The sequence below is a fragment of the Natator depressus genome, chromosome 1 (assembly GCF_965152275.1).
Source record: "Natator depressus isolate rNatDep1 chromosome 1, rNatDep2.hap1, whole genome shotgun sequence".
Classification (NCBI taxonomy): Eukaryota; Metazoa; Chordata; order Testudines; family Cheloniidae; genus Natator; species Natator depressus.
Genome location: NC_134234.1, coordinates 334,981,794 through 335,006,823, shown reverse-complemented (window position 1 = coordinate 335,006,823; position 25,030 = coordinate 334,981,794). Strand labels below are relative to the sequence as shown.

Genomic DNA, 25,030 nt, shown 5'->3' with positions numbered 1-25,030 from the left:
ATCTGACCAAGAATTGAATGCATGCCTAATTATCTTCAACCAAATTTGACACATGTACCTACTGAATTAGACTGAGCTATTGCTACAAAACACAGTTTCTAACAAATTGCAAATGGACTGAATCTTCTGCTTTCCACATTTGCCAATATTAATGAACTGATATTGATATTATTCACTTACTTACTTATTTAATTATAACAGCAGTTGACATTGTCATAGCATAATAGTTGGGTGGCAATAGTTGGGTGGCTGTTTCCAGTCTGTTTAAAGAGGAGTGCCTGCACGTTCCAGCCCCTGGTGTTGAGATTAAAAGGAGATGGCAATAGCTTTAGCCAAGCTGCATAACTTCAGTAGTGGAAATCAAGACATTTTGAGCTACAAAGATCTTACAAGATGATAAAACATTGGCCAATATTTTCAAACCTGCATGTTTAAAGTTAGGCACCTAAATTAGAGCTGGGCTTTTTCCCTAAAAAAAGTAAAAAAAAATATAAATTGAATATTTTGGTTCAGAAATGCTGCCATGGTGCCTCATGGGAGTTGTAGTTTGAGTGCCCTCCTCCTCCCATTCTCTTCTCTAGGCTAGGCTTCTGTTCAGCCTACATCTCCCATGATGCAACTGCCTCCCCTCACATTTTGTCCAAAAAAAATTCCATTGGAAAACAATTTCAACAGAAATTGTTCAAACTGTCCTGACCTAAAACCATAGCTAAGCCTTGAGACACCACCTGGTCTTTCAGAGAGTGGGTGGTCAATGCTTTCTCAAAATCAGATGCTTTCAAAGTGGATACACAAAATGGAAGTTCCCAAAATCACAAGTCACTTGTGAAAATGTAGGTGTAAATATCGATTTAGCTGCCTAGCTTTAGACAACCAACTATGAAAAATTCTGGCCTCTGACTGGTTTTAAGGTAAGAAAGAGAAAGCTGTGTCTCAGGAGAGTTGTAAATTTGCGAGAAATACAAACAAGTTGAAAATTGTGACTGCTCAAATCTAATAATACAGAAAATGTACTCATCAGGCTTTCAGTGCAGCTAAGTTTTTTTCATTTGTATCATACCTTCTTTTGTTTCCCATCTCCCTTCATGATATGAAAATCAGTGGTCAGTTACCTTGGGTATTTTGATTTTTGTCAGTTCTACAGCAATGTAATTGTAGAAACACTGCAGTTTGCTCATCTGCAGAATCCATAGTTGAGTACAGGATAAAGCTTGGTTTATGTAAATTTGTAATCCTGGAAACAGTTACACTTTTTGAAGGGCTAGATCCTCAGCTGGTGTAAACTGGCATAGTTCCATTAAAGTCAATTGGGAAATGCAAATGTGTGATAGTGGAGGATCTGGCTCGAAAGGCTTAGCATAGGCAAACTTCATGTTCTGATACCCTGCCCATCTTTGGGGATTCTGACTTAATGAGTGTTCCATGACTGCAGAATAGATCACAATATCAGAATCAAGATCTGCCAGGAAGAGCTGAGAGAGGAGGATTTTGCCCATGGATTAGCAGCACAAATCCAAATGACCAAGAAAATACCATAGAAGGAGAGAATGTTCAGATATTTCAACTAAGCAGTGTAGCATAGTCATAGTGTACTCACTGCACTGCACCAGTATGAGGGGAAACAGTTACTGAAAAGAATTTTAATATATGAAGCAGAGCCACATCATTCTGAAATGCTTTGAAAGGATCTTCCCTCCTGATGCCTCATCCTTTGTATTCTCTTGGCTCGTAAAAATGCCTTGATTTTCTTTTGCACTGACTGCTCAGAAAGTATCATTTTCTAGCATTATAAACAGAGTATTCAGAGTGCCCCATTCAGTATTGACCTAGGTGTGAAAGGATGGTTCATTATTATAGAGAGTCAGTACTGTATATCTTCTCATCCATTTTTCCTATGTTTCCATGATGTATTCTATATGCAGTCCAGTGGTCCTCCTGGGGATTGCAGCCACAGAATTATGGAAGGCTCAAGCAACACTAATGACAACCACGTTTGAGCCTTCTAGGCAGTACTTTGTACTGAAATGTACATTATGTGGCCACAGTGGCAATGATCAGAAATGGTTTTGAAATTTAAGGATGCACTTAATGAATTGAACATTTTGTTATAATGACTAAATCTAATGTGTAATGACTCATCTAGGTCAACAGATTTTCCCCTCTATATTGCAGATTTGCATTCTAACCTCCTTTCTTAAAAAAGAGAGAGAGAGAGAGAGATCAAATTGTGAGTCTATCATAGGCACAGAAGGGATTGAATATGTAATAGATGTTTCAATGGAAGCCTGTGTATGATTGCTCTGATAACCACAGAGCCAAACTGAATACAATAGACTTCTTTACACTTTTGTTGTAACATCAGCAACACCTTTCTAGTCCTCTTAACCCAAAATGAAACAAATGAAATGATCCTAAAAGCAAGATATGTTATATTTTACCTTGTAGTCAGGAAAAATGAACAAGATTATATTTCTATTCATTTCCACAAATAACTTCAAATTCTAAATATGGATTTTAGTGCTCTCTCCATAAAGTACTAAAGGTGCAATAAATTAGTAAGTTACTGTTTCCATAAAATCAAATTGTAAATGTAATGCATCTCAGTCAATATAAATTAACTTGCTTAGGGTTTACACAGTAAGATAAGCCTGTCGATTATGACAAGTATTTCTGTCTCTTTCTTACTGTACATGAATTTCAGAATGTGTTTTAACTCGTGCTTGTGAAAAGGAGATTAAGACTGAGCTTTCCAAGGGGTCTAGTCTATAGAATTTAGGAACCCTTAAGATCACAAAAACAAAACAAACTGATGGGCATGGAAGTTTTTAGCAGCTAGAGTTTGGATGGGCTGTAGCAAAGCAATATGGGTGTCAAGGAACCTAGAGAGCAAAATACTGACGTCAAGATGTGAGATGATTGAGGCTTAGACAAGAAGTTTATCTGTTGGACTTTAGAGGAAGGGATAGAATAATATCCAAGATTTGGCTATGACCTGGACAAGTGGGAAGGAGGAGACAAAGGGCTTTTCCACATGGAAACTTAGTGTGTGGCACAGCAGAGTGTGACTGTGCAGTGCTCTAGCCTGACACACACCAAGTTGTTGTGTGCAGTATGTCCTACTGAAGTATGTCAAAGCGCACATTAAATGCACAGTAGCATGAGCAACACTGCCAGTTAGAATGCAGCAGGTTACAGCACTGTAGATTTAAACCCCAGCTTGCTGCGCACTAAATGATTGTGTAGACAAGCCCTAACGTGACCGCCAGCTTATGAGCCACAGCCATAAACAATTCTTACATGTTAATAAAGCCTGAAATAGTAGGAAAAAAAGTTTCACTTCCTGTATTATTTATTCTTCAAATGCTAATGTAATAGTGAAAAAATATAGTGAATAAAATTGGCCACCAGTCATACCAAATAATGTGCATTCTGTCCAAGCACAGGCATAATGCCGATCATTGTTAATTGTAAAGCTAGTCATTGGGCCTATCATCTGAGGCACTATACATGTAATGGAGAATTTCAGCTTAGTTTTTTAAGTGTCTAGCCCTTTTTCTTGCAATGACAGACTTGAAAAATGGAAATCGATGTAACCCAAAGTGAAATCAATCACTAGCTTGAAGGGAAAAAGTAGCTGGTTTCTACTTCTGTATTAGGAAAGTAGGAGGGACATAAAGACATCATTTGTAGGGAGACAGGGAGAGATCATTATGTACACACACACTTTCTGTGAACCATTTAAGTTTGGGCTGTCTTCCAAAGAACCATCTCACTAACCCAGTCCAAACGTTTAGGTCAACCCCGTGTATGATGGTGTGATAATAGTAGATGGGAATCTGTTATGTCTGTAGACCAGAGGGGCTACAAAAAACTTCTTTTGCGGGCCTACTCAAATATGCTAAGGTTGACTGTTGTTAATAAGCACTAAAGGTGGGATGCTTAATAGCATTCTGTTTTTGCCTAGCTCTCCTTCCATTGAAGTCAGTGGGATTTCCATTGACTTCAGCAGGAGCAGAATTTGCCCAATACTGAGTGCGTTTTAAAATTCCACCTACAGAGCATTATACCAAGGGAAGAATTAAGTCCCATCCTTTTCCCTACCTTATATTTGTATTACAATTATTTTAGATTTTGAACTAAATATATATAACTGGGAAGCCATCAATTTTGCAGTGGTTTTAGTTCTGGAGCATAGAACTAGTCATCATAAGTTCTGGGCTGGAACTGGAAAAAAAGGTAAACTATATCCCTTTTATATTAATGTCCCATATTAATGTTATATTAAACAAAACCTTACTTGTATTATTAAAAGCATACTCATTTTTTTAAATCTAAATTTCTTTTCACCATTGATTCTGTATTCATTTTTCATTCTATGTTACTTGGACAATAAAGTTTAGTATCATTTCCTGGTTCTTATGCAATAGCACAAGGCTCTTGCTTGTGTTTCTAGCCCTGTTTAATTCTCCCAAGACACTGTTTATGACCATTCTTATTTGCATCAAACATTTCTGTTCCTATTATATGTTGTAAACCTCAAAACTTAAATTTGGAACACGTGCTTGCAAACAGTGTCTCTTTAATAAAACATCTGCATTGCTAATCAATGCGAGTGAAATGCATTATATAATGAAGTGGATAAATCCAGAATTTCTAACAGGTGAGGATAAATCATGTTTGCCTGTGAATAACAGTTTTTATCAGTGACTCAGTGGGATCATAATGTATTCTTTCAATCTGCTCCAAAGGTAGTAGCAGGAAAGCTATTTTATAGATTTCTTGGTAATCTGAGCTGATGTTATACCTGTTACAGGACATTTCCAATAAAATAGAAACACAGCAGGATAAAAAAGATACAAATGGTGTTTTTATACCAGTCAATAAAAGCATGACTCTGTAGTAATAGAAAATTTGTTCATGAATTGTGACGTATCAGCAGCTTGGTTGGTAAGATATTAAAATAATTCATGTCCTACCTCTGTAACTGTTCTTACCATTATGTTAGCATGTGCCTTTAATTTGCTGTCTTATTTTCATTATCAACTAGGAAAAAAACAAGTCAAGTACATAGAGACACTGTATAATCAAAACAGCATATTGGAATGATTTCTTAAACTACTTTATAAGTCATTAGTTTTGACAAGGGAGGAAAAGTCCAGCGCATTTATACATACCAATTTACCTCTAATGATTGTGTTTCATATTATGGAAATGATATAGTAATGACACAACTTTTCTTTTCCCATAGCCTAAGGCTATTTAACAAAGCTAAAGCACTTTTTTTTTAACCTCCTAAGAAATCTTAGACCGCGATTGTGCAATCTAAGCCCTGTGGGCAGACACTTGTCCCGATTCAGAAACTGCGCTGATTTCAGTGGGACTTCATGAATGAACCTGTCTGGATCACGTGGAAGGATTGAGGCTGTAATTTGTACATCACAGCTAAGCAAGCTAAGTCAGGTGAGCCAGATTCTGATCTCAGTTACCCCAGTGTAAATCTGGAGTAATAAAAGACTTTATTGATGTTACATTGGTTCATAGTTTGGCCCATGGATTGTAAATCTCTCTCGTGAAGCTCTTTAGGTTAATTTTAAATCATATGCTGACAATTAAAAACAAAATCCAAGAAAGAACAACATAGGAATTGTCATACTGCATCAGAACTGTGCTTCCCCTAGATGCTGGAGATGATTGAGATATAGGTGATTTTGTTTTCAGTTTTGACCAATTCTGTTAGTTTTCAATATGCAGAAGTACAGTCTTCTGCCCTTCCCCTCCAAATTTCGCATGTTCCTCACATATGCAGGCAAGTTGCTATGCTATTTGTTTTGTCAAATGTAAGAAAGTCATTTTTTTTCCTTGATTGGGTTTTTGTTTTATACAAACGTGGTGTAGACATATTCTATTCTAAAGACATATTCTACTAAGCACATTCAAAACTATAAGGGATTTTTCTTTCTACCCTCCATGCAAAAAAAAAATATGAGTAGTATCAATTTTACATTTCTGATCTCATTTCCTCTCTCATATATAAATCTTGCACAAAGAAAATTGGAGCTGCATTATCTCTTAAAGATAAAAAAGTTTCTAATGTGGATAGTCCACATTTCCTCAATAATATTCTTGGTGGAAATGTTAATAAATAATTAACTAAATGCCCTATTTTGCAGACTCTTAGTTCATGATGATGTGTCTTTCTTACATATTTTATTACATTTCAATCTTTATTAGAAAGGGTTAGTGGAAAAATTTAGGTTCTCTTGCATAGGTTTATTTAATACTCAGTTATGTAATAAACAGAAAGACTTGTTACATTTTTGTCTGTTTATCATCTTCTGGTGCAGCTGTTCATAATTTTACAATGGTTCACAAGTGCAGGAAAAGCAGCTAAATTTCCATGATGCTATCCATGGCAGGCATGTTGGCTGCCGCTGCATTAGCTGAAGCACTTGTCAAAATGATTTCAGGGCAGTTTACTGTTAATGGGGGAAAAAGTCAAGAAGATTTGAGAAGATTACACTTAATATTTGAACAACAATGTCCATCTGAGCCATTGTCAGACAGCTTTAGTAAGACTGCTTATGCAGGCTCTCCTAGTCCAAATTATCCAGAGCTTTCAACACTGAATAAATCCCAGTAATACGGGAGGTTGTGAATATTTGCTGTCACTAGCCAGGGAAGTCATATCCAAGGTCTGCTGAATTATTGTAGCTTTTAAAGTTTTGTTCTTTTAATTTCACTTCAGTGGCCCATTGGTCAGTGGGAAGGAAGAATAACTTGTGCTAAATGGACTCTCCTGCCTCTGACTGGATGTTTCTTCCTGGTTTTGTTTTGTTTTTCATTATTGTCCCATAGGTGGTCTTGCACGATGGAGTGGATTTGGGTAAAAGTTTCAAAAACGCCCAAGTGATTTAGGAGCCTTATGTTCCATTTTCAAAAGTGACTTGGGCACAGAGAGTCTAAATAGAAAATTGAGATGTAGACTCTCTGTGCCCAAGTCACTTTTGAAAATGGGACTTAAGGCTCCTAAATTGCTTAAGAACTTCTGAACACGCTACCCTTGGTGCCCAGGTCTGAAAATTGGCTTTTAACCAGTGTTAGGATATTTAGGGTTTTTGTTTAAAATATTCTCTTCATTTTATGCTTAACATGATATTTTAACATTTAATAAGTTTGCTAGAACTCCTACCACCTGTCTGTGGGCCCCATAATTTCAATCTAACCCTTTTCTTTTTTTCAGCGTATGTTTGGCAATTATTCTTAAAATCCTGGATGGTAAGTTACATGCTCTGTCACTACAGTCAGTTACAAAAAGATGCAATAATTCCATTGGAGACCTAGCTTTATATTAAAAAAGCTAATAATAACCGTGACCTTTCAATACTTTTACTAGAGCAGTGGCAATGCAGAAAATGCAACCTAGATGGAGTGGGACTGCCACGGCAGGCCAGAGTTGTTGCACACCAGTTATGCGAGGGAGAGTTTTTGTCAGAATCAGTCTTTGTAGAAGACTAATAGAGATATAGCTAGAATTCCATATGAGTCAAACTTTTGGAATTAGTCATGAGACTGGTTAGGACACTGGCTTTAGATATGTGAAACTCACGTTCAGGTAAAAGGGGACTTGAACCTGGGTCCCTCACATCCCAGCTGAGTGCCCTAACCATTTAGATATGGCCTATTCTAAAGTTGCTGTCTCTCTCTATTCCCATTTTGCAAAAAATTTCAAAAGGTCTCATTTTCATTGGTACAAAACAAAAACAACTTTTGAAACCTCGAAGCTTTTGTGAAACAGAATTGATTTAGAGACAGCTCTGATATTTATTATCTCCATTTTACAGGTGGAAAATTAAGGCACAGAGATAGTAAGCGAGAAGTCCCATTGACTTCATTAAGACTTCTTGACTAATTAAAGTCAGGCACATGCTTAAGTATCTTATTGAATCATGGCCTAAGTGACTGGCCCATGGTCACGTGGGAGGTTTGTAGCAGAGGCACGAATTAAATCAAGATGCTCCTGAGTCCAGTCCTGGACCTTAACCACAAAGCCTACATTCCTCTGTGTAGTTGCATATAATTAATCAGGTGAACTGTTAGATGTCCCAAACAAAGGGGAATCTACCACTGACCTGGGGCGACTATTTGACAGCCTAGGCGATCTCATTGGTGGGAAGTGTCTCCAGATATTACTTGAAATATTTAGTTTACTAATTTTACTTTATTTCTAGGGTGACTGGAATTAGTTTTGAGCCACAAAATAGTTACTTTATTTAGTCTGAATTTGTATTTACTCCAGTTTTGATGTTATTGCACTGGCATAGTAAGTGAAGGCCATTTGGGACTTTGAAGTTCTTCTGTGACTGTCTAGCATTACCACCAGTTCATTGGTTGCTTAACTCTCAGTTGCTTTGCTTTCTGTACCATTTGCCTTTCTAAATACTACGCGCATGAAAACATCTGTTACCATTATTAGTGGACATTGTGTTGCAGAACATCGTATTTATGTATCTATATACACGTAGATGTTTATCTATTATTATATATATGTGTTTGAGTATACGTTCAAACCTACATGACACTGGTGCCTTAAACATTCTATTTGCAATACGCAGGGCAAGAGAGGGATATTTATTTATGGAATCACTTCATCTGCCTCCAGAATGCCCCAGGGTAAAATGTGGCAGCTGTTCAACATTGCGCCGTATAGTTATATAACCATTTAGGACAGGAAGTGAAGACAAATTCCACCTCAGTAGTGGGAATCTAATTATCCTTTTGGAATTGGGCCAAGACACTAGGGCTAATACCCATATGGTATTTTTTCAATAAGTGATATGGGTTCTTAAGAACCACAGGTGGTCAAGATTTCTGTTCCACTTTCCATAGTAAAGACACCTCCACTGGCATTGTGTCCCCTAGCATTATAACAAAGACATTATGTCAGTACTAAGAGGGAAGCATGCCATCTATTGAATCTATCAGTATAGTACTATTTCCTGCAGTTGTCTGGCCTTGCCTTAAAGGTCTCACATGCATGTATTCACCAGGCGAGAACCTGCTAAATCTGTGAGATCTGATATGGTGTGGCGGCAGGTGGTAGGATAAGGTTGAATACAAAAGAAAAGGGAGATTAGAACGTCAAAATCTTAATTGTGAATCGCAACTAGATCCTACCAGCACAGAATATTAATTCCTAATGTCGACTTTTTTTCCCAAGGATATTTTGGCTACTGTACTGACATAGTTCATTAATTAGTCACTGTGGCTGATCTGGAGTTATTGGCTTGCCTTTCATCAGTCTCCTCCTTACAGAGCATATTTAGCATGGGTACCAAATGCCTTTGTATTTTTTGCAGTAATGGCAGTCTGAGGGTTTATTTCGCCAGAAGACAATAGCAATGCTTTTCTAAGTTCAATGCATTGCTCCACATCAAATTACCTTCTTTCACTGAAAATGCTGTGAAAATTATGCTCTGAATTTTGTTTGCTGCCATTACTTTTCTCTTGTACCATACATCAATATGTAAACGGTTCTGACTTCTCCCAAATTATCAAGTGACGGTTAAAGTCAAAAGTTCCTATTACAAGAATATTTTATAGTTGGGACAAGGGTGTCCTATTAGTGCTCTAAATATCTAAATGGGTTCCAAATATTTATATGGACTCTGTAACGTGCTAAAATACAGTACATAGTAGAGTCCCTATTTTCAGCCATAGTATATGTGCCTGATGTAAATGTGAAGGGAGAGCTAGATCTCTAGATAAATCTATCTATAAACCCCATTCAGCAAGGTTCTTAAGTATATGCCTAACTTTAAGCACATGAGTAGTTCAATGGAGCTCAAATATCCAGGTTCTTATACAGTCCCCTACACCAAAGTATCCTGAATGACTCAGTTTACTTATACAACCTTCAGGATAATTTAAAGATATTCTCTTGTCTAATTTGTTTAGCCAGCAAAATTATGACTGGTCTTAAAATATTTTGTTATGATGTTGTCATATTCCTCCTTCAGTGCTGGGAGTAGTGCATTTTCAAGATAATGGATAGAGTATTGAAAAAGACACTGCACAATAGAATCTCTATGGATAGAAATTCCATGCTTGAGTAATAAGAGAATAGCAGTACAAATATACTACCGACCACCTGACCAGGATGATGGTGATTATAAAATTCTCAGGGAGATTAGACAGGCTATAAAAATAGAAAACTCAATAATAATGGGGGATTTCAACTATCCCCATATTGACTGGGTACATGTCACCTCAGGAGGCAAGGGTAAAGTTACTAGACACCATTAAAGACTGCTTCTTGGAACAGCTTGTCCTGGAACCCACAAGGGGAGAGGCAATTCTTGATTTAATCCTGCATGGAACACAGGGTATGGTCCAAGAACTGAATATAGCTGAACTGCTCAGAAATAGAGACCATAATATAATTAAATTTAACATTGGGGGGAGGGCGGAAGGGAATACAAAACAAGCCCACCCCTGTAGCATTTAACATCAGAAGGGGAAATTACACAAAAATGAGGAACCTACTTAAACAGAAATTAAAATTCACAAGAGTGAAATGCTTGCAAGCCGCATGGAAATTTTTTTAAAACATCACAGTAGAGGCTCAAATTAAATATATATCTCAAATTTAAAAAAAAGTAAGAGGACCAAAAAATGCCACCGTAGCTAAACAACAGACTAAAAGAGGTAGTCAAAGGCCAAAAGGCAACCTTTAAAAATTGGAAATCAAATTCTACTGAGGAAAACAGGAAAGAGCATAAACTGTGGCAAGTCAAATGTGAAAGTATACTTAGGCAGGCCAAAAAATAATTTGAAGAGCAACTAGCAAAAGACTCAAAAAGTAATAGCAGTTTTTTTTTCAAGTACATCAGAAGCAGGAATCCTGCCAAACAATCTGTGCGGCTGCTGGATGATTGAGGTGCCAAACGAGCAAGCAGGGAACACAAGGCCACAGTTGGAAAGCTAAATGAATTCTTTGCATCTGTCTTCACTGCTGAGGATGTGAGGGAGATTCCCACACCTGACCCATTCTTTTTAGGTGACGAATCTGAGGAACTGTCCCAGATTGAGGCATCAATAGAGGTGGATTTGGAACAAATTGATTAATTAGTTAAGTCACCAGGAGTTCACCCAAGAGTTCTAAAGGAACTCAAATATGAAATGGCAGAACTATTAACTACAGTATGTAGTCTATCACTTAAATCAGCTTTTGTATCAGATAGCTAATGTAGCACGGATTTTTTAAAAGGGCTCCAGAGGCGAAGCTGGCAATTACAGACCAGTAACTTCAGTACCAGACAAATTGGTTGAAACTATAGTAAGGAACAGAATTATCAGTCACATAGATGAACAAGATATGTTGGGGAAGAGTCCAAAATGGCTTTTGTAAAGGGAAATCATTCCTCACCAATCTACTGGAAGTCTTTGAGGTAGTCAACAAACATGTATAAGGGTGATTTAGTGGATATAGTGTACTTGGACTTCTTTCAGAAAGCCTTTGACACGGTCCCTTACCAAAGGCTCTAGAGTAAAGTAAGCAGTTGTGGGATAAGAGGGAAGGTCCTCTCATGGATCAGTAACTGGTTATAATACAGGAAACAAAGGGTAGGAATAAATGGTCAGTTTTCAGAATGATTAGGGGTATGGAACAGCTTCCATATAAGGGGAGATTAAAGACACTTGGATTGTTTATCTTGGAAAAGAGACAACTAAAGGGGGGGGGATATGACAGAAGTCTATAAAGTCATGAATTGTGTGGAGAAAGTGAATAGAGAAATGTTATTTACCCCTTCACCTAACACAAAAACCAGGGATTACCCAATAAAATTAATAGGCCGCAGGTTTAAAACAAACAAAAGTAAGTACTTCACAGAATGTCAACCTGTGGAACTCATTGACAGGTCTTCATTATGAAGGCCAAAACTATAATACGGTTCCAAAAAAATTAGATAAATTCTTGGAGAATAGGTCCATCAATGGCTATTAGCCAGAATGGGCAGGGATGCAACCCTTTCCCTGGATGTCCAAAGCTTCTGACTCCCAGAAGCTGGGACAGGACGAGAAGATCACTCAATAATTGCCCTGTTCTGTTCATTTCCCTCTGAGGCATCTGGCATTGGCCACTGTTGGAAGACAGGGTTATGGGCTAGATGGATCACTGATTTGACCCAGTATGGCTGTTCTTATGTTCACCATCAAGTTAGAAATCACATTTTTCTCAAAGTTTTTCCACATGCTGTTATTACATATAGCACCAAAGATTCTGGAACTGAAAGACTCAAATATTTTTAATCACTTTTTCTTTGACCATTTGACAAAGCTTTGTGCTTAGTCTTCTTCACTAGTTCCTATGTATAGGCACTCAGTTTTGCCTTTTGTTTATGTGGGTCTTTCACACAGCCATGGGGGAGATAAGTTTTTTTTTTAACAGGACATGGTGATAACAAAACCATGACTCAGGAGCAGGTATAGAATCTGAAACTACTTTCTCTCATGTTTTGAAATTAAACTGTCCCTTTACCATGCTTATATTATTTAAGGGTTTGGTTATGGCAATTGACATCATGTATCTTGCTGGATTTTAGATATAGTGGTGGTCATTTCAAGAAAATCAAGGTGAATTGATACCAGGATTATTGAATTACACCAGGCAGCATTAGTCTCTATGAAACGGGTCTCAAGTTGCGGTGGGGGAGGTTTAGGTTGGATATTAGGAAAAACTTTTTCACTAGGAGGGTGGTGAAGCACTGGAATGGGTTACCTAGGGAGGTGGTGGAATCTCTATCCTTAGAGGTATTTAAGGTCAGGCTTCACAAAGCCCTGGCTGGGATGATTTAGTTGGGGATTAGGTCCTGCTTTGAGCAGGAGGCTGGACTAGATGACCTCCTGAGGTCTCTTCCAACCCTGATATTCTATGATTCTGTGAAACAGATGTGTGTAGAAAAGAAATAATGCCTGGCCATTACCAATTTAGCAACAAAATTGTTATCATGGCAAACGTACTTTAGAATTTATACACAAGACGTATTTAGAAAAGTAGAAACTGAATTTGCATAATAACAGTCTGATACAGCTATGCTTTAATTCTTAAACCATGGACAGGTATTCTGCATTTATATCTTTTCATCCTAATAGATTCCAAAGTGTTTGTACCGAAATGCAGGCACCTGGGGGTGGAGTGCAACTGCCATCTGATGCAAAACACACAGCATATTTATTATGTTTCCTGGCCTGTGAATGACGGCTATATTTTAAGCTTTGTGGACAAAGGAGCCAAAAGTTTTTTTAAATGCCAGAGGTGCTTGATACAGAATTGAACTGTGCTCCAGAAACCTTTAAAAAAATATTTTAGTCTGCAAAATTATAGTCTAACTTTCCAAGTCATTTCTATGTTTGTATCATCCTTGACAGATAGTAAACAGATAGTAATAAGTGTTAGTATTAACAATCTAACTTGTTCTTATATTACTCTTTATAGTTTCTATTCCTTTTCCCTCTATTTCTTTAGATTTATTAAGGGCCAGTTCCAGACTCTAAGCATTTAACAAATTTAAAATTACTGTGCATAAAATAAAAATGCCAAAATCAGGCTAAGATGACCAAGTCATAACTCAGTAATATCTATCCTCCTTGAAAATAAAACCCATAAAATCTCCATAATATCCATACCAGCTTTATAGAGCCAAATCCTTAAAGCAGGGGTGGCCACCCTTTGGCTCCAGAGCCACATGCGGCTCTTCAGAAGTTAATATGCAGCTCCTTGTATAGGCACCAACTCCTATGATGTTGCCAACTTTCCAATGTGCCGTGGGGTGCTCACTGCTCAACCCCCGGCTCTGCCACAGGCCCTGCCCCCCACTCCACCCCTTCCAGCCCCCTCCCCTGACCCTGCCGTGCCCTCGCTCCTCCCCCACCCACCCCCAGAGCTTCCTGCACGCCACAAAACAGCTGATCAGGAGGTGTGGGGAGGGAGGGGGAGGCGCTGATCGACGGGGCAGCTGGTGGGCGGGAGGCTCTGGGAGCGGGGGGAATGGAGCTGATGCGGGGGCTGCTGACATATTACTGTGGCTCTTTGGCAATGTACATTGGTAAATTCTGGCTCCTTCTCAGGCTCAGGTTGGCCACCCCTGCCTTAAAGGCTTTCAACCCCCTCCCCCAACCCCTCTCTGAGTTTAGTAAGAGACAAGGTGGGTGAGGTAATATCTTTTACTGGACCAACTTCTGTTGGTGGGAGAGACAAACTTTCAAGCTCCAAAGCGTTCTTCTTCCGGCCTGGCAAAGATACTCAGGGCTTGTCTACACTGGCACTTTACAGCGCTGCAACTTTCTCACTCGGAGGTGTGAAAAAACACCCCCCTGAGCGCTGCAAGTTTCAGCACTGTAAAGTGCCAGCGTAGACAGTGTACCAGCGCTGGGAACGGTGCTCCCAGCGCTGGTAGCTATTCCCCTCATGGAGGTGGGGTTCTTTATAGCACTTTAAGGTTGCTAGTGAAGACATTCCCTCAGACTGTTACAGCTAAATACAAGGTGAAACAGATTGGTAAGGGTAAGGAATGTTTCAAGAAATCAATCAAAATGAAGTGGGCAATTAACACCTCTGCAGTCAGAGAACAAAGGAGAGTTAGTGGGTTACAGACTGTTATAAAGAGACAGAAAACCAGTGTCTCTGCTGAGTCCATGGTTTTTTGTGTCTAGGGGCTTGTCTTCCCTACCGGGGAGATCAATACTGCTGCATTCAATGCAGCAGGTGTTGATTTAGCGGGTCTAGTGAAGACCTGCCAAATCGAAGGCAGAGTGCTCTCCAGTCGACCCCGGTACTCCACCTCTCCGAGAAGAGTAAGGTAAGTCGACGGGAGAGCATCTCCCATCCGCGCAGCACAGTGAAGACACGGCGGTAAGTCGACCTAAGCTACATCAACTCCAGCTACATTATTCACATAACTGGAGTAGCGTAACTTAGGTCGACTTACCCCGGTAGTGAAGACAAGCCCTAGTAGAGCTATGAATTTAAGTTTAGTTTAATGTAATTTTGAGTTTAATCAGGTAGGTTACTTAGTCTGGGTGCTAGGAGTATTTGATGAGCATTAATACATATAAATGCTGATCAAAGAGATGAAATTTCAGAGCATTCACATTCCATAAGCACTTGCAGGGTTCTTTGAGAGCCTCAATCTTGCCTCAATACTTCAGAATGTTTACACAAGAAACACAATGTGGAACATATAAACACTACTGGATTGCACTCAGCATGCTGTGCAAATGGACTGCATCTTGGATGTTGCCTTCACTTCTGTGTACTTCAATTCCAGAAAGAAGTTGACAAACTGGAGGTTGTTGAGAAGAGCATCACAAATTATTAGAGGACTGCAAGGGGAGTGGGATTGATTTAGGAGGATGGGAAAAGTAAAAAACGAAATAGGACTTAGCCAAGCTATTCATATCTAAGGTGTGTGGCTGAATTGGTTTCCAATAATATCTTTGTCCAGGATCTACTGCCACTTAAGCAATTTTCATTACTGGTTCAGATGCATCCATTGCAAAGCTGCATGTTCACAGAGGCTTTCTCACTGATCCTCTGCAGTTGAACATATTGTTTGTCATATGGTGACAAGCCATTCATTTGGAAAAGGTGTTAAATTATTGATGCACATTCCTATAGCATACACAGAATGTTCTTTTTCATTAGGTAAATGCAACACAGGTGTAAACTGATTATGTGATTGCCTCAAGGGACAGCCAAAACATTTGGATAACTGCAGATTCATATCAGCTAATTTTAGTTGCTATATGAATTTTGCATTCACGGAACAAATAAATTGCAGATAACCTAAAATCTGGGTTCAGTTGTTGCTTTCATTTCTATAGCACCTTCTATGGGATAGATTCAGCAGACGTTGCAAACTTTACCTTCGCCACACACATCCCCTGGGAGGAAGGTAGGTGTATCCACAATTTTCAGAAGGGGAAAGTGAGACAAAAAGCAGAGGTTGCTTTTCCAATGTGTTTAGCACATTTGGGAAGAGAATGCAGGTCTCCAGACTCTTAGGCCTGTGCCTTAAACACAATGCCATCCTACCTCCTTGGTACCAACCTTAAAAATTAGGGTAAAATAGATGTTCACATGTCTAAAAAACTTGGTCCAGTATTAGCAAAGACAGCTAAGTATAATAAAGAAGCAAATATGAGGCCAGATGCTCCCCTTCACTGCGTGTAGTAAAGGAGGGAAGCCAAAATAATTAAGAGTAATTAAGGTGGTCCTGCAACTAGTTGATACAGTGAGCTCTGGCAGACCTGGGACATGCTCCCCAACTTCCCCCAAATCCTCCAAATGAACACTAGCTGGTAGGGGCTCTGTGGGTTTAAGGAAGCATGCCGAGCTAGCGAGAAACCACTTTTTGCTGCACAAGTCTCTCCAAAATTTGACAGCAATCCAGTTAAAAGGCTGCTTGTAATAGCATTAACTCCCACTCAGTGAGGGGGAGTACTTCACAGCCATATGGGAGGGTGTCCGTGACAGCATAGCAGCTGTAAGTGAGACATGCTGATGGAGGGAGGGGGAAGCAGAATAAGACAGAGGGGCCAACAGGATTTGCCTGCTGATCAGTATGTCATGCTAGTGCATTTTGCCTCAACACAGTCCCCTCTCGCCAGAGTGGAGAATGTAGCAGGAGCTAAAAAAACCTCGGGACGTACCTTTCCTCTAAACTGAGGTCTTGCATGTACATTGTGGCCTCTTGTCTTTCAAGTCTCTCTGATACTAACACATCCAAGGAGGTCTCACAACAAATTTTTTGGTGGCCTCAGAGTTTGGCCACCACCTCTTGCTGGCAGCCGCTCTGACAATTTTTTCTAAAATACTTAATTAACTTTAGGGAAACAAACACATATGCACAGATACATGTCCAAACCATTGTAATTTATTTATAGGGCTTTTTTGCAGACTCAGTAATAAAAATAATGGACAGTTGTCTCTATCCTTTACTGGACCTAAGCAGAGTAGAAACACAAATAAGGTGCTTTGCATGTTTTGCCTTTTTTTTTTTTTGTGGTTGATTTTTTTTTAGACTTGCTAGCTAGTAAGTCTGCTACTGTGAAAAGTGATATTTGTATATTTGTTAATATCACAGCAGACTTACTTATCCCCGGCAAGCTAGGGGACAAATTAAACCCTGGATGGGGAGGTGGGTAAGGAGGCAGGAGGGCCAAGGGCGATGCGGGACTGGATGGAGGGCTGGAGGAGGCAGTGGTGGTCAGGGCGATGCAGGAGAGGGATGAGTCCGGGGCTGGAGCCTGAGATCCTGCTGTATGGCTGGGGGCTGGCCGATGCAGCAAGGGCCAGGGGAAGCTTGGGTTGGCGGGGCAGGTTTGAGCCTGGGGCTGGAGCCCAAAGCCCTGCAGCTGGAGGATGGAGCCTGCTGTCACATGGCCAGAGCCTGCCACCCACCACCCCAGAGCTGATGCCCAAAGCCCAAGCCCCATCACCCTTGGGAAGGTGGGGAACTCACACTGGTCACCTGCTCCTCCAGTCTTTGTGGCTCCAGAAGGAGGCAAGGACCAACCTCTGCCGATGAGAAGGCTCCTCTGCTTCCTTCTTCCCCCTGTCTCCTCCAATCATCACCCAGGAGGCTGCGGCCACAAGAAAAGCTCCTGGTGGCCGCATTTGAGAAACACTGCTCTAGAAGCACTGAAGCAGGGTTGAGGTACATTGCTGTGGCATTATGCGGAAGTTTGCGTTGCCTTTAGGACACAAATCAGCCTGTTATGAGGGTGAGGAAGAAATTTTACCCAGGAGGTAGATTATTGCATAACAGCTTATTGCAAGGTTTCCCACTGCTTCTCTGCAATATCTAGTGCTGGCTACTGCTGAAGACAGAATAGTGGACTGTATGGATCACTGGTGTCATCTGGGATGGACATTTCTATGTACTCTAGGAGTTTTCCGTACAGTACCTTGCACAAGTACTACCATTCACTCACAATGCATGTCTGTGATGAGCATCTTATTTAGAGAACTGACCTGCTTCTTTCTACTTGGAAGTGCATTGAGCTTGAGTTTTATTCAGAAGATTTCAGGCAGGCCTAGACCTGTCCCAAAAGTTGACAAATATTAAAAATATGTTTGCTTGTCCTTAGTATAATTTATCCATGTTAACCTACACCAGAATGTCACTTGAAAGTTAACAGCAGTTTATACACAAGCATCAAATATGTTGTCGCGGTTTAGGAAAATAATGTGTGGTTGTGGGCTGCATCAGTTAAGGCTGATATTAATTGAACTGAAAAAAAATGTAATGGAAACTAAATGAAAAATGTCCATTTGTTTCAAAATTTCACACAATTTTGGAGGGAGACTTTTTGTTTGACATTTTTGGCTGTGAAAACCAGATTTGTTTTGCTTTGTCTTTTGACAAGCAATAGCAAACACCCATTTTTAGCACCCTTACATTAAAGGAGTGATTGCGTTGCCGAGAATTCTATGTGTATGGTGCTGTGAGAGCTTCAGAGGAAAGGGGTCATGTGAATGGCCGTCCTTAGTGCTCCTTCCCTCATGAAAACCTGAAGAGTTTGAAATGAATTTAGAACTGGAAGGTTTCAGAGTAGCAGCCGTGTTAGTCTGTATCCGCAAAAAGAAAAGGAGGACTTGTGGCACCTTAGAGACTAACAGTTTTATTTGAGCATAAGCTTTTGTGAGCTACAACTCACTTCATCGGATGCATTCAGTGGAAAATACAGTGGGGAGATTTATATACACAGAGAACATGAAACAATGGGTGTTACCATACACACTGTAAAGAGAGTGATCAGGTAAGGTGAGCTATTACCAGCAGGAGAGCGGGGAGGAGGAGGGGGAGAACCTTTTGTAGTGATAATCAAGGTGGGCCATTTGGGTCGTGTCTTTGAACCAGGATTGCATCTTGCGGGGGGAGCCTGATGACTGTTGTAGAGGGACTTAAAGACTTTATAATCTTATCACTGATGTGATGCTAATGTTTTAGCGGCGGGATCCCGGAAAATTTTCTCTTTAACTGTGATACTCCCCATGTGGCAGGATGCAAATAAGCCAGTTGGTAAGCAATCATAGTACATTGACATGAAAAACTCATACATTTTCTCTTTTGTAAAGTATCTTGGTTCTGTAGCGCAGTGCTCAGCTTGTGATACTTGAAAAGGTGGCAGGAAGTGAAGCCCTTGTTTGGGGTGCGGGGGTATTGTCTCCTGGAAAATCTTTTGAGATTATTCGCCTTTTGGTGCAATCTAGTCCATTCCAAGGGCAAAAAAATTTGCTCTTCAGAAGTATTTTTATGAACTCCAGGGATTAGTCTTCTCTGGCAAGAATGATTTAGCCTGTATCCAGAGAGGGGGTGGACTCCATCAGAGGCAGGGAAATCACTCCCACTGTTTTCAAACTGGCGGTGAAATTTTTAACAAGGGGCTCTTTTAAAAGGCCCCCTCTTGTGTGTCCTTTGAAGAAATTTTCTGGAGACTTGGGGCAATATTCTTCAAAGGGTAATGCATAGATATCTTGTTTGTACAATTTTAGCAAATAAACAGCAATCCTTTTAAGTGGTTCTTCCACTTCCTATAGAAATTATGTTCTATGAAATAGTTTAAGCAAATGGTTCTATTAACTGTTTCCAGTGTTAGCAACTTAGAAAACCAGTGCCAATTATATTGTCTTCTGGACATAAACTATAGAATCAAATTACCATACATTTGGGGGAGGAAAAGCAGATGAAAGAGCGATCAAATGTTCAGATTGCAGTTACATACATGTGTGGTATTAGATTAAAATCTGTGACAGATGTACACTAGTATTTCTGCTCCTGGTGTAGACATGCATTGTAGACATGCATTGATATAACTGTATCTACTCTGGAGTTGTTTTGGAATCAACATTTTTAAATTAAATTGATAAAAAGTCACACTCTTTACCAACACCGTTATACTGGTAAAACTTTTTAAGGGTATACCAGGACTTTTTAAAAGTTGTAACTTTGTGCTTATTGAAGGACACCATATGCAACATCTGCAACTCTTGTTGGTCAAGGGTGTGAAAAAACACACCCCTGACCGACATACGTTTCACCAACAAACGTGCCGGTGTGTACAGTGCTATGTCAGTGGAAGGGTCAGAGGGTGATTTAATTATGCTCACTGGAGAGCTCTCTCCCGCCGGCATAGAGCGGCTACACGGGAGACCATACAGTGGTGCAGCTGCAGCAGTAGAGCTGTGCCCCTGTAGTGTAGACATAGCCTAAATCTGCTATGCTGTAGTTTGAACCTATTGCCTCTTTTCCAAGATGAAAAGTCCGAGGCATTTACTCTCTTCTCATATGGAAACTGTTTCATACCCCTAATAATTTTTGTTGACCTTCCCTGTACTTTTTCCTATTTTAATAAATCTTTTTGAGATGGGGCAACCAGAACTGCACACAGTATTCAAGGTATGCGTGTACCATGGATTTATGCAGTGGCATTATGATATTTGCTATCTTATTATCTATCCCTTTCCTAATGGTTCCAAACAGTCTGTTAGATTTTTTAACTGTCCCTGTACACTGAGCAGATGTTTTCAGAGAACTATCCACAGTGACTCCAAGATCTCTTTCTTGAGTGGTAACAGCTAATTTAGATCCGATCACTTTATATGTATAGTTGGGATTATGTTTTCCAATGTGCATTACTTCGCATTATTCACATTGAATTTCATCTGCCATTTTGTTGCCCAGTCACCCAGTTTTGTGAGATCCCTTTGTAACTCTTCGCAGTCTGCTTTGGACTTAACTATCTTGAATAATTTTGTGTCATCTGCAAATTTTGCCACCTCATTGTTTAGCTGTTTTTCCAGCTCACTTATGAATATGTTGAACAGCACTGGTCCCAGTACAGATCCCTGCGGATCACCGCTATTTACCTCTCTCCATTCTGAAAACTGACCAGTTATTCCTACCTGTTGTTTCCTGTCTTTTAACCAATTACTGATCCATGAGAGGATTTTCCTTTTTATCCCATGACTGCTTACATTACTTAAATACTACATGTTAAGTACAAGTTACCACATGTTTAGCTAACCCATAGTAAAAACACACCCTTTTTCCTAATGTGAATATACCGAAAGTGGCTTTTCTCTTTGTCAGAGAATTTATTTTGATGTTCATTCTGGTCTGAAAGCTTCCTTTTTTTCTTTTTTTTTCAAAGGAGGAGTGGCAGGAACTAGGTGTTTTAGTTTTGGTTACAGCATTTTTGAATTTTTTTTTTTTTTTAAGAAACTGTAATCTTTTTAGATTAAACACAGCTGAGTTTCAGGTCTCAAGGGGAAAAAGATCTTTCTTCATTCCCAATGTACCTTCTATTTAATTCTTTTAAAAAGAAAAGAAAAAAGGGGAAAAATCTTTGGGTGGGAAAACTTGGTACTTTTGAAAAGGCATTAGTAACTTTTAAATTTTCAGGAAGCAGAGCTTGAGAAATATTCATTGTGTATATGATACTAATACATGCGAATGCAAGATACAAAGAATTTTTAAAGCTCTTGGGCCATATTTATGATGTGACCCAAAGCATAATACAGTCAAGTCCACTTAAGAACCCATTAAAAGGCAAATCCATTCACCCAAGGTTTTCACTAATGTAATATACACCTAGTTTTTCACCTTGAAAACACTCATCCTCACAAAATCCCTGGAAGAGAGAAAGAGTTTTTATTATCTCCATTTGGATGGAGAAACAAGATCAGAAATCAGCTGACTTTACCCAAGACCCTAGTCTCGCTGTCACAGTCAGGATAAGAATGGACTTCTTGGCTTGTGGGCCTGGGTTCAGGCCATTAGAACAGATGGGTGGAAAATGGAGTCAATGAGACCGAATGTCTGTGCTCAAACTAGAGATATAGTAAATATCTGGTGAGTTTCCACCTGACTCCCATTCATAGAATCATAGATTATCAGAGTTGGAAAGGACCTCAGGAGGTCATCTAGTCCAACCGCCTGCTCAAAGCAGGACCAATCCCCCAGTTTTTGCCCCAGATCCCTAAATGGCCCCCTCAAGGATTGAACTCACAACCCTGGGTTTAGCAGGCCAATGCTTAAGCCACTGAGCTATCCCTTCCCCGAGTTCCTCTGCTCAGACCACTAGACTAGTGGTTTCCATTGGATATTGACGGCCAATGATTCCCTTTTCAATGTCAATTGAAAATCAGCAACTTTCTGCTTCTCACAGCATTTACCATTGCATGTAGCACATGAAGTTGTCTACTTTATTGAGTTAGCTGCACTATATATTTTAATGTTTTCAGTTGCCAGGTCAGTTCGTAAAACAATGACCTGTACAGGAACTGAACACAGATCTGAGTCCCACTCCACGCCTTAACCCTAAGACCATTAAACCCCCATTCACTGAGTCAAAATTAAAATGAGTTGGTCAACACTTGGAGGACTGTATGGACTGTAAAGCACCCAGCTAACTTCGGGGACTGTAGAAATAATTAATTTTTATTACTCAGCTGCTTCATCAGTAATATGAGAACAGATCTGCTTCCAGATGATTGTATTAAGGATAACTGGGATAGGGCATCTTCTTACTACTGTCCATGAATTGATTACTACTAAGTAATAGGGCATCTTCTTATTACTGTCCATGAATTGATGCTCCTTAACTATAGCCTGTTTTATGTTTAATGATTGGTATCTTCTCCATTTACAGTAAGCACCATCAAATGTGTCTCTTCTAAGGAGACTTAACATATAACATGTATAGAGACAATGTACTGTATTATGCTGGGCAACCTGAGGCCCGCAGGCCACACGCAGCCCATCAGGTTGCTCACCACTGTCAGTATAAGTATTTTGCTAGCTGCATGAGATTTACTCAGCCAAACTGTAAAGCTAAACAGCTAGCCGGTTTCTATATTTACAAGAACAAAGCAGTTAAATGATTCAGCTGCCTCCTAATGTGGTTTATATTTGAATTCTTGGGGGGTGGGGGAGAAGTTATTGCCATAACAAGGTCTACTGCTAAACTGAACATATGTTGCTCATAATGTCACTTTCTAAATCAATGAAATTATCATTATAGAACATGTCGACAAATTAGACATGTAAAGTGCAGGCTGTATGTGGGAGAGATGTAATTTGGCTCTATAAAAAGAAATTAAACAATAAAATATCAATGACAGATGTAGTTAGCTAAAGGTTTTGAGGTTTAAATACCAATTTGTGAAAAAAAAATTATGCAGATCCAATCAGGGTACAAGATAAAAATACCAGCTTTCATGCAACAAGATGATTAAGTATTTGGACCAGATGTTCGGAGACCTTAGCTGTGCCCTTTATTTAACTGGCAAGCAGGCTGGCAAGTTCTTAAATTTGTAAAATCCAGGTAACGAAGGTTAGCTCAGATGGAAGTAATAACACAATCAAATATCTAGAGTCATTCATGTCTGTGCACTATAGACGTTTTATAGTTCTGAAACATATTTTCATGCACACCATCATTAGTTTTAAAGAAAAAGGCAGGGGGGGACGGGGGTTTAAAAAAGAAACTTACTTTACATTGGAAAAAGGAAATATTTAATTTTGTTTTCCAAAATGGGTCCAATCGTTGAATTAATTTAACACATTGTAGATGTTATCACAGGTTATCAAATTTTATAGCTCTCAGGTGACAACTAATATCTGTATGTCAGGATTACGGATTATATTCCAGGCTTGCAGTTGCTGTGTGACTGTGATTAACTCCTTTAGGACAAAATTTTCAAACGGTCACGGGTCCACCAAGGATGGTCTTGTAGTTAAAGCCCTGGTTTGGCATGTAAGATATGGGTTCAGTTTCTAGCTCTTCTACACACTCTGTGGGGCAGTCATTTAGTTTCTCTGTGCCTCAATTTCCCTTCCATAAAATGAGAATAATAATAATACGTTCTTTATGTGACTCCGAGGTAGGGACTGACTCTTATTCTATGCCTAGGTAGCGCCTAGTGATCTTGGCTAGGTCCTCATGGTATTGTCATAATACAAATGTTAGGTACTCCTGGGGGCATTCTGCGCCAAAAAATTAAAAATTCTGTGCACAACCTTTTAAAATTCTGCAGATTTTATTTGTCAAAATAACACTACATAATCATGCCAGTTTCAATTATTTTCGTAATTTAGTTAAAAATACCTGCCAGCAAATATGTCTGTAATATATGTCCCCCAGGAGTAGAGTTAAAGAAACTCCTATGACAAACCAGTTCCTGTTTCTCTGCCCCTTTCCCTGCCCAGAGCCCAGCCGGGGGAGCATGTGGGGGGGCTCCTTGCCCAGATACTCAGCCCACTTTCCTCCCCCAGAGCTCAGCTGTGCCCCCCCCCAGCCCAGACACCCACCCACTCCCCAGAGTGCAGGGATCCAGAGGGAGAAACAGCCTGATGCTCTGTCCCAGGCTCACACGGCGTTTCCTGTGCCACCCTCTCCTTCCCTCAGGGCACGCTGGGAACTGCAGCTGCCAGGAGCCCTCTAGCTCCCTTTCCCTCCCCTCAGCAGTGTCTTCTATGTGTGAGCTGGGCTCTGCCGGGCCCAGCAGCCCCTAGTGGCAGTCAGCAGCTCTGCAGCCCATTTCTGTGGGGGAAAGGAAATTCTGCACACACAACATTAAGTCCTGCTAAATTCTGTCTTGTGCAGTGGTGCAGAGTTCCCCCAGGAGTATTTAGGGCACAAATAGCAGCTTCTCATACATGGACTTTTCAGAAAGATGGCTGGGTGCATGTAAGATCTTTGCCCTCCAAAGGACAGGCTCCTGAAAATGGGCTGAGTTATGGAGGTGGCCTCCCTCAAGCTTATTTGCACCCACAGCTTATTTTCCAAATTGCATGAGGCTGTCTTATTTGTGCACAAGTTAGCTATGGTTCAGTCAGGTGGAAGTCACTGGTGTAGGTGGTCTCCTATCCCCCTCTGCTGACTACTGGGCCATGTCACTACAGGTCAAAAGAGGCAGTTGTAGAGGCATACTGGTGCATAAATTGCTTGTTTGCCAGCCTCT

General features: G+C 40.0%; 1 protein-coding gene across 2 annotated transcripts in view; it reads left to right on the top strand.

Moving 5' to 3' along the window:
* Positions 1–25,030, top strand: part of CELF2 (CUGBP Elav-like family member 2) — a 694,215-nt gene that overhangs the window by 154,703 nt on the left and 514,482 nt on the right. The window contains exon 1 of one of the 2 annotated variants that reach the window (XM_074942656.1): positions 5,442–5,460. The exons of the other annotated variant lie outside the window; for it this stretch is intronic. The gene's annotated coding sequence lies outside the window, so the exon portion shown is untranslated. Of the gene's footprint in view, positions 1–5,441; positions 5,461–25,030 lie in introns of those variants that run through there. 2 annotated transcript variants of the gene reach the window in all.